The sequence below is a fragment of the Callorhinus ursinus genome, unplaced genomic scaffold (genome assembly GCF_003265705.2).
Source record: "Callorhinus ursinus isolate GAN/ISIS: 27379988/994484 unplaced genomic scaffold, GSC_fseal_2.0 scaffold28, whole genome shotgun sequence".
Taxonomy (NCBI): Eukaryota; Metazoa; Chordata; class Mammalia; order Carnivora; family Otariidae; genus Callorhinus; species Callorhinus ursinus.
The window spans coordinates 2541064-2553372 of record NW_027397090.1 but is presented as its reverse complement, the minus strand read 5'-3'; the positions used below and the strand labels follow the sequence as shown (position 1 = coordinate 2553372).

The window sequence follows — 12309 nt, the reverse complement described above, 5'->3', positions numbered from 1 at the left end:
TTTAATTTTCAATTTAGATAAAACTATTCTGTCCTGTTTCACTAGTAAGTTAGATATACCAAAAAAAAAAAAAAAAATCCTCTAAAGAGTGAATGACTGTTAGTAATATGATGGGTTTTTTGAAAGTTTTTATTTAAATTCCAGTACAGTTAACATACAGTGTAAAACTAGTTTCAGGTATATGGTATAGTGATTCAACACTTCCATACATCACCTGGTGCTCAACACAAGTGCTCTCCTGAATCCCCGTCACCTGTTTTACTCCTCCCCCCACCACATACCTCCGCTCTGGTAACCACCAGCTTAATCTCTGTAGTTAAGAGTCTATTTCTTGGTTTGTGTGTCTCTCTTTCTTTTATAGTAATATGATGTTTAATCCCTATGACTGCTGTGCTTTGGGATCAACAAAGAAACATTTACCTTACTTATGTTAATCAGTTTATGTATATTGAATTTATATGAATTAGATTATAGTAAATAACTGCCTTAATTGTTCAACTTTTGGCTTTATTGATTCAGCCCATGATTTCTGAGTCTAATCCTTAAGTTTACCAAGATTTTATTTCTATATATCAGTATTCTCTATTTCTTAGAAAATGACTATTTTAATTTTTTAATGTTGAGCTTACAAAAAAGGATGCTAAAAAGTATAAGATATTTCTTTTGAAATGTCTACCTACCTAGCATTCATTTATTAAGTAGAAATCCAGGTTGTGTGTACTAGGACTAAGAAATATGTGAGTGCCAAAGAATGTGTTTTCATCAAAATAGTGTTCTTATCTTTTTGGAATAAGTAAATACATGAGAACACTGACCATTGAAATAGTCATGACTGGTATCAGAGACTGGTATTTGGTCCCCACTGGTCTATCTCACCCCTAGCCAAAATCATACAAAACCTACTCCTTCTACAAGAAGCTAGAAAGAACACAGCCTATTGTTACATATTGTTGTATGCCTTAGGAAAGAGCGGTCTGGAAATGTCTTCTTTGGCTTTTTACATTTCAACTAGACACGGGGCCTTTCTAAAAGGGAAAAATGCTAAAATTCTTGATTGCAAGGCATTTACTGAGTTTCCTGTGGTTGGTCTATGACACTTAATGCCATGGTACAGTTTTCATAAAGATTTGTAAGAATTTATCTGGAAAAGTTCTGGATATTTCAGCATTGACTTACCATTTTAATGCAAAGAAAATTTTAAGTAGGATTACATTTATTTAAAATCCCTTGAATAGTGAAATGATTTAGAACAATATTCTAGTAGCTAGTAAACTCATGTGGCTCATGTGGTCCTAAGGATTCATCAGTCTTACATTTTTAACCCTTCTTAGAAGTGAAATATGTTCTTTAACAGTATAATTGTCCTTGTTCTTTCTGTTTTTGTTTTCCGGCCACAGTGAAAAAATCTTTTCAAGCTCCTTTGACCACAGATAATATTTTTCCAGTTAAAAAAAATTGTGTTGCTTCTATTAGAGAAAAATTCAAGATTTAAGATTGCACTGTTCTACACTAATGAGCTCTTGTTGGAGATAAAGGACATGGACAAAAGTATCTTCTTACTCCATCAAATAAATAGAAAATGAGTTCAACTTTGGTACTTTCATGAGATGAATAGTTCTTTTGTTTATTAGAGGCTCTATAATTAGAATTTTAAAATGGGAGTATTATCTAATGAGAAAGTCTAGTGAAAAAGCTGCATTTGAAAGATCGATTATGAAATACCACACCTCTCCATATCCTTTATTTATATTCTGAATTTCTACATGGTCACTGCTTATGTATAGGAAAAGGGAAGGAGAGTCCATCTGTCTTCTCTAAGGGAGTAATTACTCATTCTTTATTTGCCTTTGTATTTACCTGACACTTGAATAACATACTGAAAACTGGCAGGAAGAAAAATTCATAAAAAGCCTGGAATTGTGAACACCTGTCACCATGGATAAATTTATAAGAGCGGCCTATAAATGAAGTAAGATGAATTGGATATAGCAAATGTAAATCCAGAATAATACAGCTGTCAATATTCCTTATAAAAAAAGAATAAATTTCAGTTTGTTTCTGTATTTAAAATCTGGAGTTTATAAATTTTACTTTTTGAAATTGTTCAAAACACATAGCAATGTTAAGTATTGATTTTTCAGGTCATGTTATTAAAATTTGCAAATGGAGCCATTCTAGATCTGTGACTAAGATGTCAATATTCAACATGAAATATATGCTATCATATTTACATCCCAAGGTCATATAAAGAATGATAGCTGCTATAGTAGTTGGTCTGCTTTAAGTCCTGTGGTGAAATTTAGCTTCATACTTCCCGATAGTAATGGGAGGAAGAGCAGAAACCACTGTCCTAAGTGTTGTTGTGTACTGTTATACTGTACCTTCAAGCCTTTGGCTTTTGTTTTACAGATAATAAATTATAATAATTTATTATTTATAATAGTAAAAAAATATTAGAGATTCTTTGGGGTCTAAATAAGATATACAGTTATTCACTTAGATCAAGTAATAATTACGATGGACATATAAAAACATCAGTTTGATTATTCTATCCCTGCACCTTTGGGATGAATGGAGATTAATTAAAAATGTTTAGATTGTTAATTTAATTTCAGTGGATGAATGTTTGAATTGATGAAGTGCAGTGAGTACACATAGTACAATACAAAACATTACTGAAAGCCCTGAATCAGAGAAGAATAAAACAAATGATTTCAAATAGGTCTGTGTTAGGGAGCTAATTAGAATAATTTATAATTTTATACATAGGGGTTTATGGTCGGTTAGTTTTAATGTGGCAAACCATTTTCATGTACGTTACTATCTCAGGGTGGGTGATGAATTTATTCAGCAACAGTATACCTCTAAAAAAATCAGCTTAAAATTAAATGTCTAATCACTTTGTAAAATTGGTTTTTTTTAAAGATTTTATTTATTTGAGAGAGAGAATGAGATAGAGAGCATGAGAGGGGGGAGGGTCAGAGGGAGAAGCTGACTCCCTGCTGAGCAGGGAGCCCAATGCGCGACTCGATCCCGGGACTCCAGGATCATGACCTGAGCTGAAGGCAGTCGCTTAACCAACTGAGCCACCCAGGCGCCCAGTAAAATTGCTTTTTAATATAGCCCTCTTTATTAATATAAATATTCTAAGCAGTGGAAGTGATAACAAAGATATGTACTAAATTGCAGTATGCCATTCTTTGGAATCTTAGAGATACTTAAATACCTGAGCATTCAAAATAATATAGTTACTAGTTTTTTTTAAAAAGAAAAACAATCAGGATCATCAGAAACTTAGCTAAATATATATATAATTCTTAATTGGTTATGCTGTGTTTTTCTATCCCAAGTTATCATTTATCAATAACCTGTTAATCATATATGTCTACAAAGATTTTCTGAATGTAGAGCTGGGGATTCTATGAATTAAAAAATTTAGAGATCCGCACTTCCATGGAAAAAGCTAATTCCTTTTGTGAATCAGTTAGCTAACATTGATTCTCAGTCTACAATTGTATTTTATAGGAGATATTAAAATTTTCAAAAATTATTTTTTACATTGTTAAATACATGCTCAGTAAAGTAGGACACTGTAGAAATAAAAATTATCCCGTCTCCCCACCATTTATATTTCCTTTTTAATTTTTTTAACGTGATTATAATCCAAATATATAAATTTCTGTTGTATATTTTTATTGTAAGTTCTTATAAATAGAATTATCAACTTCTAAAGTTTAAAAAGAGTGATCTATTCATAGAATAATTCCCATTGTGAGGAAACTGGTGTTTATTTCTGGAATACGTAAAAGCCAGCAGAATCTTAATTTTTATAATTTTTGTAGCTGTAACAGCTTTCCTTTCTTGTTTTTTGTTGAACATGTTTCTATCTTTTTAAAAAGTTGTCACCCCTTAAATCTTTGCCTCTTAAAATGAGTGTGTGTGTGATCTTTGTGTCATTCACTGTGTATGAATGTTGTTAGCTGGGGTATCCCACGAGGGTAGTATACTCTTAAGCATTTCAGATATTTTAAATTTTTATCTGTGTTGTCTTTGAATCTCTTACATCTCTTTCCATGATATCATAGTTACGATTATGCGAGTTGTTGTAGCAGGGAGGCTGTTTTTGTTTGTTGTATATTTCTTTTCTTTCAGAAATTACAGATGTTTATAATTAGCTTCAAACACTGCCTAAATGGCAGTTGGAAGATAACTGCCTTCAGCCGACGTGGTCTTTCCCTTTACCTCGGGAGGAGAATTACAACTGATCTGGAAGAAAGGGCTTACCATAGGCAGTCAGATCACCAGAGTAGTGCCGAACACTCTTCCTGGCTTCATCTGAAATTTTGAGTAAGTGGACAAGAACTAGGAGGCAAAGGCTTTTTGGATTTCACTCTTCATTTTGTAATTCTTCCCCTCCAGAAGCCGACTTCTGAATGGGATGAGAAAACTGAAGAGAGCCAAATCCTGTTTTCCAGGGAAGTTCAAGCTCTTAGCATCCCAAATAAAGCAGATCCTATGGGAAAGGAGATTACCCATCCAACCTGGATGCAGTCTCATACCTCATTTATCCATTTAGCAGAGATCTCTTGGAGAGTTTTTGGGTACATCATTTTCAAAGGCCCATATTTTCCAACATTTAGTAGTAAGTCCCACTAACTTTATTTTGCATCAAAGAGTATTTCACTCCACTTAGAACCTTCCGGTATTACATAACAATACTTTTTGAATAAGACTTTGAAATTACATCTTTTTCTGGAGGTGATGGTTCCACTTAGTGGAGTTTCCAGTTTTCTTTTTGTCTCAAGTATAAAATGATTTTTTAAAATTCTCTTTTCTAATCCAGTAACTTGAATGAGACCAATTCGATTTTTAAGTCTTTTCCAAAAGTTTGTCATCATTGCATCCCTTAAATTTGTAAGTATGTTAGAGAAGGATAAATACTATCAAAACAGAAAATTTAGTACATCCTCAAATGTTACACTCAGGTAGGTTCACCTGGAGTCTTACTCTCTTCTTACCAGAGTATTAGTTTAGAAGATCTTTAACCTTTATTTTAGCCAAAGATGCTAAATTGTAACTTGGGATATCTTTACTTATGTGTTAGAGCCCTACCTTGTATGACTTCCCCTGGCTACTTTGGACAGCACAGAGATTTTCAGCATAAATTGAACTTAGTAAAGCTCATTGGAAACTTTTTTTAGTGTGTGCCCTAACAGTAGTGTTGTTAAAAAACATTAGTATTACATTATGCAGTCTATTTTTTATTGGCAAGATATCCTATGAAAGAAAGGATGTTCTCTCACCAAATGAAACTATTCCTTTTCATACAAAATTGAATTGGAGGCCACTTTCATTCATCTAAAAACAAATTTTAATGTCATCTATGAAAGGAAGCACTGTGTATACTTTTTCTGTCAGTTAAGAGTCTTCAGTTATAAATTCAAATGAAATTGATATCCCAGTTACTTCTGGAGATAACTCTAATGAATTGTAATGTCAGATTTTCAGTGAAAAATTACCACTGTAACGAACCCTATAGGAAGCAATGTGGAGAAACCTATGTTAGGCATTTTGTGGCATTTCAAGTCTGAGGTAGTTGTTTAAGTTAGAGATATAATGAAGCACCAGTGTTGGAACATACAAGTATGGGAGTCTACATATTTCTTGTCAAGTAGAATAAATTGCCAGACTACTTCAAATTCAAAACTTTACAAAAGAGTAAATGTATAATTATATAAGTGAATTTTTGTTAGATGATCTAGTAGTATAGTTTATATGAATTCAAAGGAAAAATTTAATGCCATGTATTTATTCTCTATACAAGTATTTGTTAAACTCTTATTATGTATCGGACACCCTTCTAGATCTTAAGATTATAGCCCTGAAGAGAGTAGTCAAGATTCCTGCTCATCTCTCATGAGATTATAACTATAGTGACATTTGCTATTCTGATGATTTGAGGATAAATCAAGAGCTGCGTTAGAGGCCAACCCTGTCATGTCAGGTCTTCACAGTCTCCTTCCTGTTGGTTGATTAGCTGCTACACAGAAGGCTCAGAGGAGCTGTAAGAATCAAAGGAGACATAAGATATGCCCAGTCATCCAAAAAGATGATTCCGAGGTATTACATGACATTGAGGCATTGACACAGTACAGCTTGTGGGATATCTGAATCCATAGTCCAGTGAGCTGCACTGGACTGTGTGTAGTCCTTCTGTACTAATCCATTTTGGCAATAGAAAGTATGCTGCAACAATACCCTATGGCTCAGGGCCTGGATTCTGGAACCAAGTAAACCTGAGTCCAGTTCCAGCTTTTCCTTTTGCTAGCTTTATAATCTTCTATTATGCTTGTCTGACCTTAGTTTCCAGACTGTAAAATGGAGGTAACTGCATTACTTAACAAAGTAACAGTAACCTTGGTGGTTTAAAATAATTAAACCAAGTGAGGTAATATATATGATTATTAGCACAATGTATAGTAAGAACTTGCTATATTTTCATTAATGCAGGTGAATACCAGCTGATGCTAGTTCTTGGTCACTATTACATAAATTTTATGTTCCTCGTTTGTCTCCTTTTTATCAGGATAAAAGCATCCCTAAATCTTACCTTTTTTTCTTTCCTTTCAACATTAATAGAATACATGAAAAATACCACAACCATTTCCACACATTAATTGGTGAGCAATAGAAACAATAAAACCTCAGTAATTTGGACTACTCTGAAATTCATAATATATTAGAAGAAATGGTAAAATGTTTAAAAGAAATTGTTTTCAAGTATGGCTAGCATCATGGATCAGTAAATATTGCATAGACGTTCTGCTGGAAATATGTTAAAGAGACTTAAAACTATCCACTTACATTATTTCTGACCCACCTCTGGCCCTTCTTCTAGAATGTATTAGGTAGGCTAATTAATGGTCTTCTATTATCAATGTACATAATTATGTCCTGAGCATAATTCTGTCCTTTGTCCAGACTTTTAATTGAACCAGTTGATGACAGTTCACATCTCTTAAGGTAATATTTGATTTGATTTTTATGTCACATGGTTATACTCTGCTTTCCTGCCCTAAGCTGTTAGCATAGCATATCCTTTGGTTAACAATCAAAATAGTTCATTAGCTTGGGAGAAGACAAAGGTATGGGGGATTCAGTAAGGGCTAATTCCTCATCAGATTTGATGACAATGAGATTTGATTTTTTTTTTTTTTTACACCCACTTGCCTCAGAATAGGCCAAATATCACTTCTTCACTGTTAAATGTGTTTATTCTATGATATATATGAAATTATTGAACTTTGAGATAATGAATTTCTACTACATTTTATCAGGAAGCTTGGTTGAATGCCTTATTTTTCTGGGCCATAGCCCTCAAATCTCTCATATTTAAAGTGAAATAGAAAAAGGTTTTATCCCTAACCTTTAATCAGATAACTTTAGGAAAGTTATACTTATTGATTATATCTTTCTCTAAAGATTGTTTTGAACAGGTTGTCTATTTCTTAAGTAATGGAGAAATGCTGGCATTTGCCATTTTAATTTACAATTACCTGCCTAAATTTCATTGTTTTTAAAAGCAAGCTTAATTTTTTAATATAACATGTTTATAAACCATTTCCTCTTTTCCCATTGGCTATTGAAATTAGCCAATCTATAAAGCCATCTATTTGTTATCCAATAGATTTTCTTGCCTGATGGCATTCTTACTCCTTATTTTTCATCTAGATAAATTTCATTTTCCTCTTATGCTTCATGTTGCTATCTTGGAAACCAAAACAAAACAAAAAACCTCTTCCCTCCATGAGATTCTAGTCTTCCAAAGGTGTCAAGATACTGATCAGATTTTGTTTTTGGTGGGTTTTTTTTGCTGAACTATGTGTTCTTGTCCATTATCCAGTTTCTTTAAATATATTTCCCATGAGTATTAGCACTCTTTATATTGTTTGGGATTTAAACCCTTCCATGTTAGTGATTTATTCCTAATATCTGTGTTTTCATATTTTGCTTTTTTTTTCAGAAATTGTGGAAATTTGCTGCTTCAGAGCATTTAGATGATTTGAAAAATGTTAGCAGTGTTCTCTGCATTACTATAGTTTCCAGCTTATGTTCTTTTTGGGACTGATCTGATAGGAAATGTGGGTATTAGCAGAGGGTAATCCTGACGCCACTGTCTTACAAGTTGCTACTTTCTGTGTTTCTAAGTTTGCAGTCACTTTGGTTTGGATTTATTTGTATCTAATAAACTAAGTTCTACATATTCATATTTTCTAATGCAAAAGGAACCCTTTTACCAATAACCATACGTTTTAATTGTTGTCTACAAATTCTGACAATTATCTGTAACTGTTTGTGTTTCTCTGTTTAAGAAAGTTCTCGGTGATAAGTCATATATACTTTAATGAATAAGGAAAATTTGTTTTTTATTTAACACTGCTTCATGTTAAATTAGGCTAACATGTCTAATATACTGGCTAATGTACTTGATACTTCAGCCTAATTATTTGATATTTTGGCCAAATTTTGGTCTTTATGCAAAGGCTCTACATAGTGATTTCTAGCCCTGGTTTTGCTAGTTCTTCATTTATTTTAAAGGGTATCACAAATTATTTCAATAGAAACATTGATACCTAATATCTGTTTCAGAGGGAGGAAGATAGGATATTAATACTGAACTATTTGGACCCTGTTAACCTAAAAAAAAAATCAGCCTTCCTGCGCTGCTTTAGCAGCCTGCCTCAGCAGCATCCAGCATCCAGGGATATTGAAGACATTTTTGAGGTCCCGTGGGAAACGTGTGACTGACACCATAAGAGGAAACATCATGGTATAGTGAAAAGCACTGGAACTAGAAGTTGAAGAAACCACTTTTCTGAGCCCAGTTTTGCAACAGTATGACCCCAAGCAAGTCACTCAACTGTTACCTAATTACCAGGGTTGTTGTGAAGATTAGGTGGATAAGACACTTAACCTGATCCTCCATTGCTTCATGTGTTATGTGCTCATGCTTAGATGAATAATAACTTTCCTTCAGGTCTAAAATTCTGGAGTTTTTTTTCTAAAATAACTTATAATGATGTTTTGAAAAGTATAAATCTTCATATATAGGAACTTAAAAATACAAATAGGAAATTGTGGTCAAAAGGCTTGACATTTGTAGACTTTACAGCATGATAGCAGGTGATGGTTGATAAACCATCAGATTGTCTCTCATTCGCTCCCATGTTTCTTTGGGACTTAGTTCCAGAGTTTTAGCTTCTGTGTATAGTGCTATTCTTATTCCCTATGTACTTGTTTGTAATGGAGACTGACCAGCAAAATTTTGCTCTATAAGGAGTTATCTTTGATATTTATTCAAATATATCCATTCTGATAACAATACAGTTCATTGTATGTTTCAAAGTAGACTACTATGACCATAATGTCACAGTCATCTTTCAAGTGTTGTATTTAAGGTTTTTGGTGAACTCCAAAAACCACTGTGTGAATGACTTTTTTTTTTGAGATTTTTAGCTTTTATTTCTATTGGTACTATTGAGACTATTGACATTGGCTTAATTGCTTATATGAAGAGATTAGATTTTCTTTAAGTTGGATCTGAAAAGTGAAAAGTGATGAGAAGCAAGGTCATCTGTAATGCCCAAATTTAAAACAGTATTGAAATAGAAGCTAGGTATTTAGAGGTAAACCATAGCTTTTAAGCTATTTGAAGATTGTGGTCTATTAATGGGGCATGTGGACTCTTGACTCCTGGTAGTAGTGATGTTCTTGAGGAGATCAACATTTGTACTCTTGATTTTTTCAACTTGGTTATGTAGAACAAAAGAAAATAAATACTTTTAAGCTAATTTCTTTTCAAACACAAAAAATAACTGAAACAAAAGTTTGTAAAATTAAAAATGAAACCACTTCTGCCCCCACTATTATCCTTTTCAAGCCCAGAGATAAGTGCTATTATGTGTGTTACCACCAACCCTCCCAGATACTTCTATGGATATATAAGGAAGTATACATGAATGTGTTTCTAGTCCTCACGCCATTCATTCCCAGTAATTTAATTTCTTTTCACTGAATATATCTTCACATCTTTGATATCAATATGCACATCTGCCCTTTTTTTTCATGACTGCATAATGTCCCATTGTATGACTGTGCTATAATTTATTTAAACAGTCCCCTTTAATGAACATTTAGATATTTTTATTTTAGCATAGTATTACCGTGAAGATTTCTGTATATATATATATCTTGGCATACTTTTGCATAAGATAAAATCTTAGCAGTTGAATTCTTGACTTAATGAGTACTTTTAGTTGATCTGCATTTTCTTGATTTTGGGTTAAGTTGAACATTTTCTCATACGTTTATTGGTCAGATTTTGTATTTTGCTGAACTACCTGTTCATAAACTTATGACACATTTTCCTATTGGTTTGCTCAGTTTTTTTCTGTTGATTTATTCATATTCCTCTGTGTTATGAAATTAGCTTCATATTGCTGTATTGGCTGATATTTTCCCAATTCTGTGATTCTTATGTTGTTACTTACTTTATATCTGTTTATTTGCTTACTGTTTTGCCACTACATAGTGTTTAATTTCCATGTACTTAACAATTTTTTTACATTGTTTTATGGGCTTTGTGTTTTATATTTAAGGCTTTCTCACTTCACGATTATTAAAATGTTACTTTTTCTAGTAATTCTTTAGTTTCATTTTGTGTACTTAAATTAACAGTGATCCATGTGGAATTAATTTGGTATAGAGAGAAGTAGGGACCTGGCTTTAGCCAACAAGTTGCCTGAAACACCCCTTATTAAATAAAACATGCTTTTCCTCCCGTAATTTAAAATGCAGTCTTGATTTTATATATTCCTATTTTTGGATATATAGGATTTTATAAAATCCTGGTGTGCATTTATTTCTGGACTCTGTATTATTATTGATACGTCTATATATAACTTCTAGTAGCACCAAACTGTTCCACTCCTGCAGCTTGTAACTTGTGTTACTGTCTGTTAGGATAGTTCCCTTTTCATTCATCTTTTAAAATTTATTGGATATTATCGCCTTTTTTCCTAGATAAATTTTAGTATAATTTTGTCAAAAGACTTCCGTCTCTTGCCCCCAAAACAAACTAACACACGCCATCTTGGGATCATACGGGGTGGGGTGTAAAAATTGGGGCTGGGGAGAGGGAATAACACCATCATTGTAATGAAATTTTCTATCTAGGAATATGATAGGGATTTCCATTTTAAATTTTCCATTATTCCCTTCAATAAAATAGCATTTATCACATAAATTCTGCGTGTTATTTGTTAAACTGTGGATAAATATTTATCTTTTTTATTACTCTTGTAAACAATTTTTCCTTCCACTTTTCAGTTTGATAGTATGTTTATAAAATAAAGTTACTGGGTTTATGTACTTGGGTTTTCCTGACAATACTATCATCTGTGCAAAAAATTTCTACCTTTCCTCTGCAATTTTGATACTTTTTTCTCTTAATTATATTTTCTTAAAACATGTCCCACTTCACCTAGTTTTTCAAATTTATTTGCATAATTTGTTATCTAATAATTCTTATTTCTTTTGAATCTGTGCTTATATCCCTTTTTTGTTACTCAAGGAATTTGTGTTTACTTGCCTTACCTACTACAGCAAATAGTAAAGATACTCTTTTTTTCAATATTATTATCTTTGAAGTTAAAAAATTCTTCCATGCAGTTAATCTGTATGCCTCATCCTGCTGTTGTAGTCACTGCTTTTTTTTTTTTAACTTCATCTCCCATAAAATGAAGACTACTCTGATAGCTTTTTCTACTAAGATTATTATGAAGTCACTTGTTAGCTTTCTTCTAAGCTAAATATTTTTAGTTTTTGGATATAGCCTCATGGAACACAGTTTTCTAAAATCCTTATATCTCTTTTGGAATTTCTTGAGATTTAACATTTTGGCTAAATTTTTAACATACTTCCTATTGAGGGATCTTAGTCACAATTACATTGTTTGCCTTTAAAAAATAGTATTCTAGCCTACTACGTATTTTAAATAGCCAAAGTAACTCCATCCTCAAAGCAAATAGGATTTAGAACAGAATTAAAAATGATAAGTGTAATTTGTTTATATATATATATTTTTTATATTTTCGGGGAAAAAGAATTGTTGACAATGTCATGGATAGCCTGTGTTTCATCAGTCTTGAAAATAAAGGTTGTTGCATAAGCTAGTTAGGTCCTGGAGTTCCATGTTTGTCCAGAAACACTCTGCTCCTTATTTTTTAATGAGTTATAAGATTGGCAAAG

At 32.6% G+C, this 12309-nt stretch overlaps 1 protein-coding gene across 1 annotated transcript in view; it reads left to right on the top strand.

Moving 5' to 3' along the window:
* Positions 1-12309, top strand: part of VPS13A (vacuolar protein sorting 13 homolog A) — a 267302-nt gene that overhangs the window by 246838 nt on the left and 8155 nt on the right. The window lies entirely within an intron of this gene.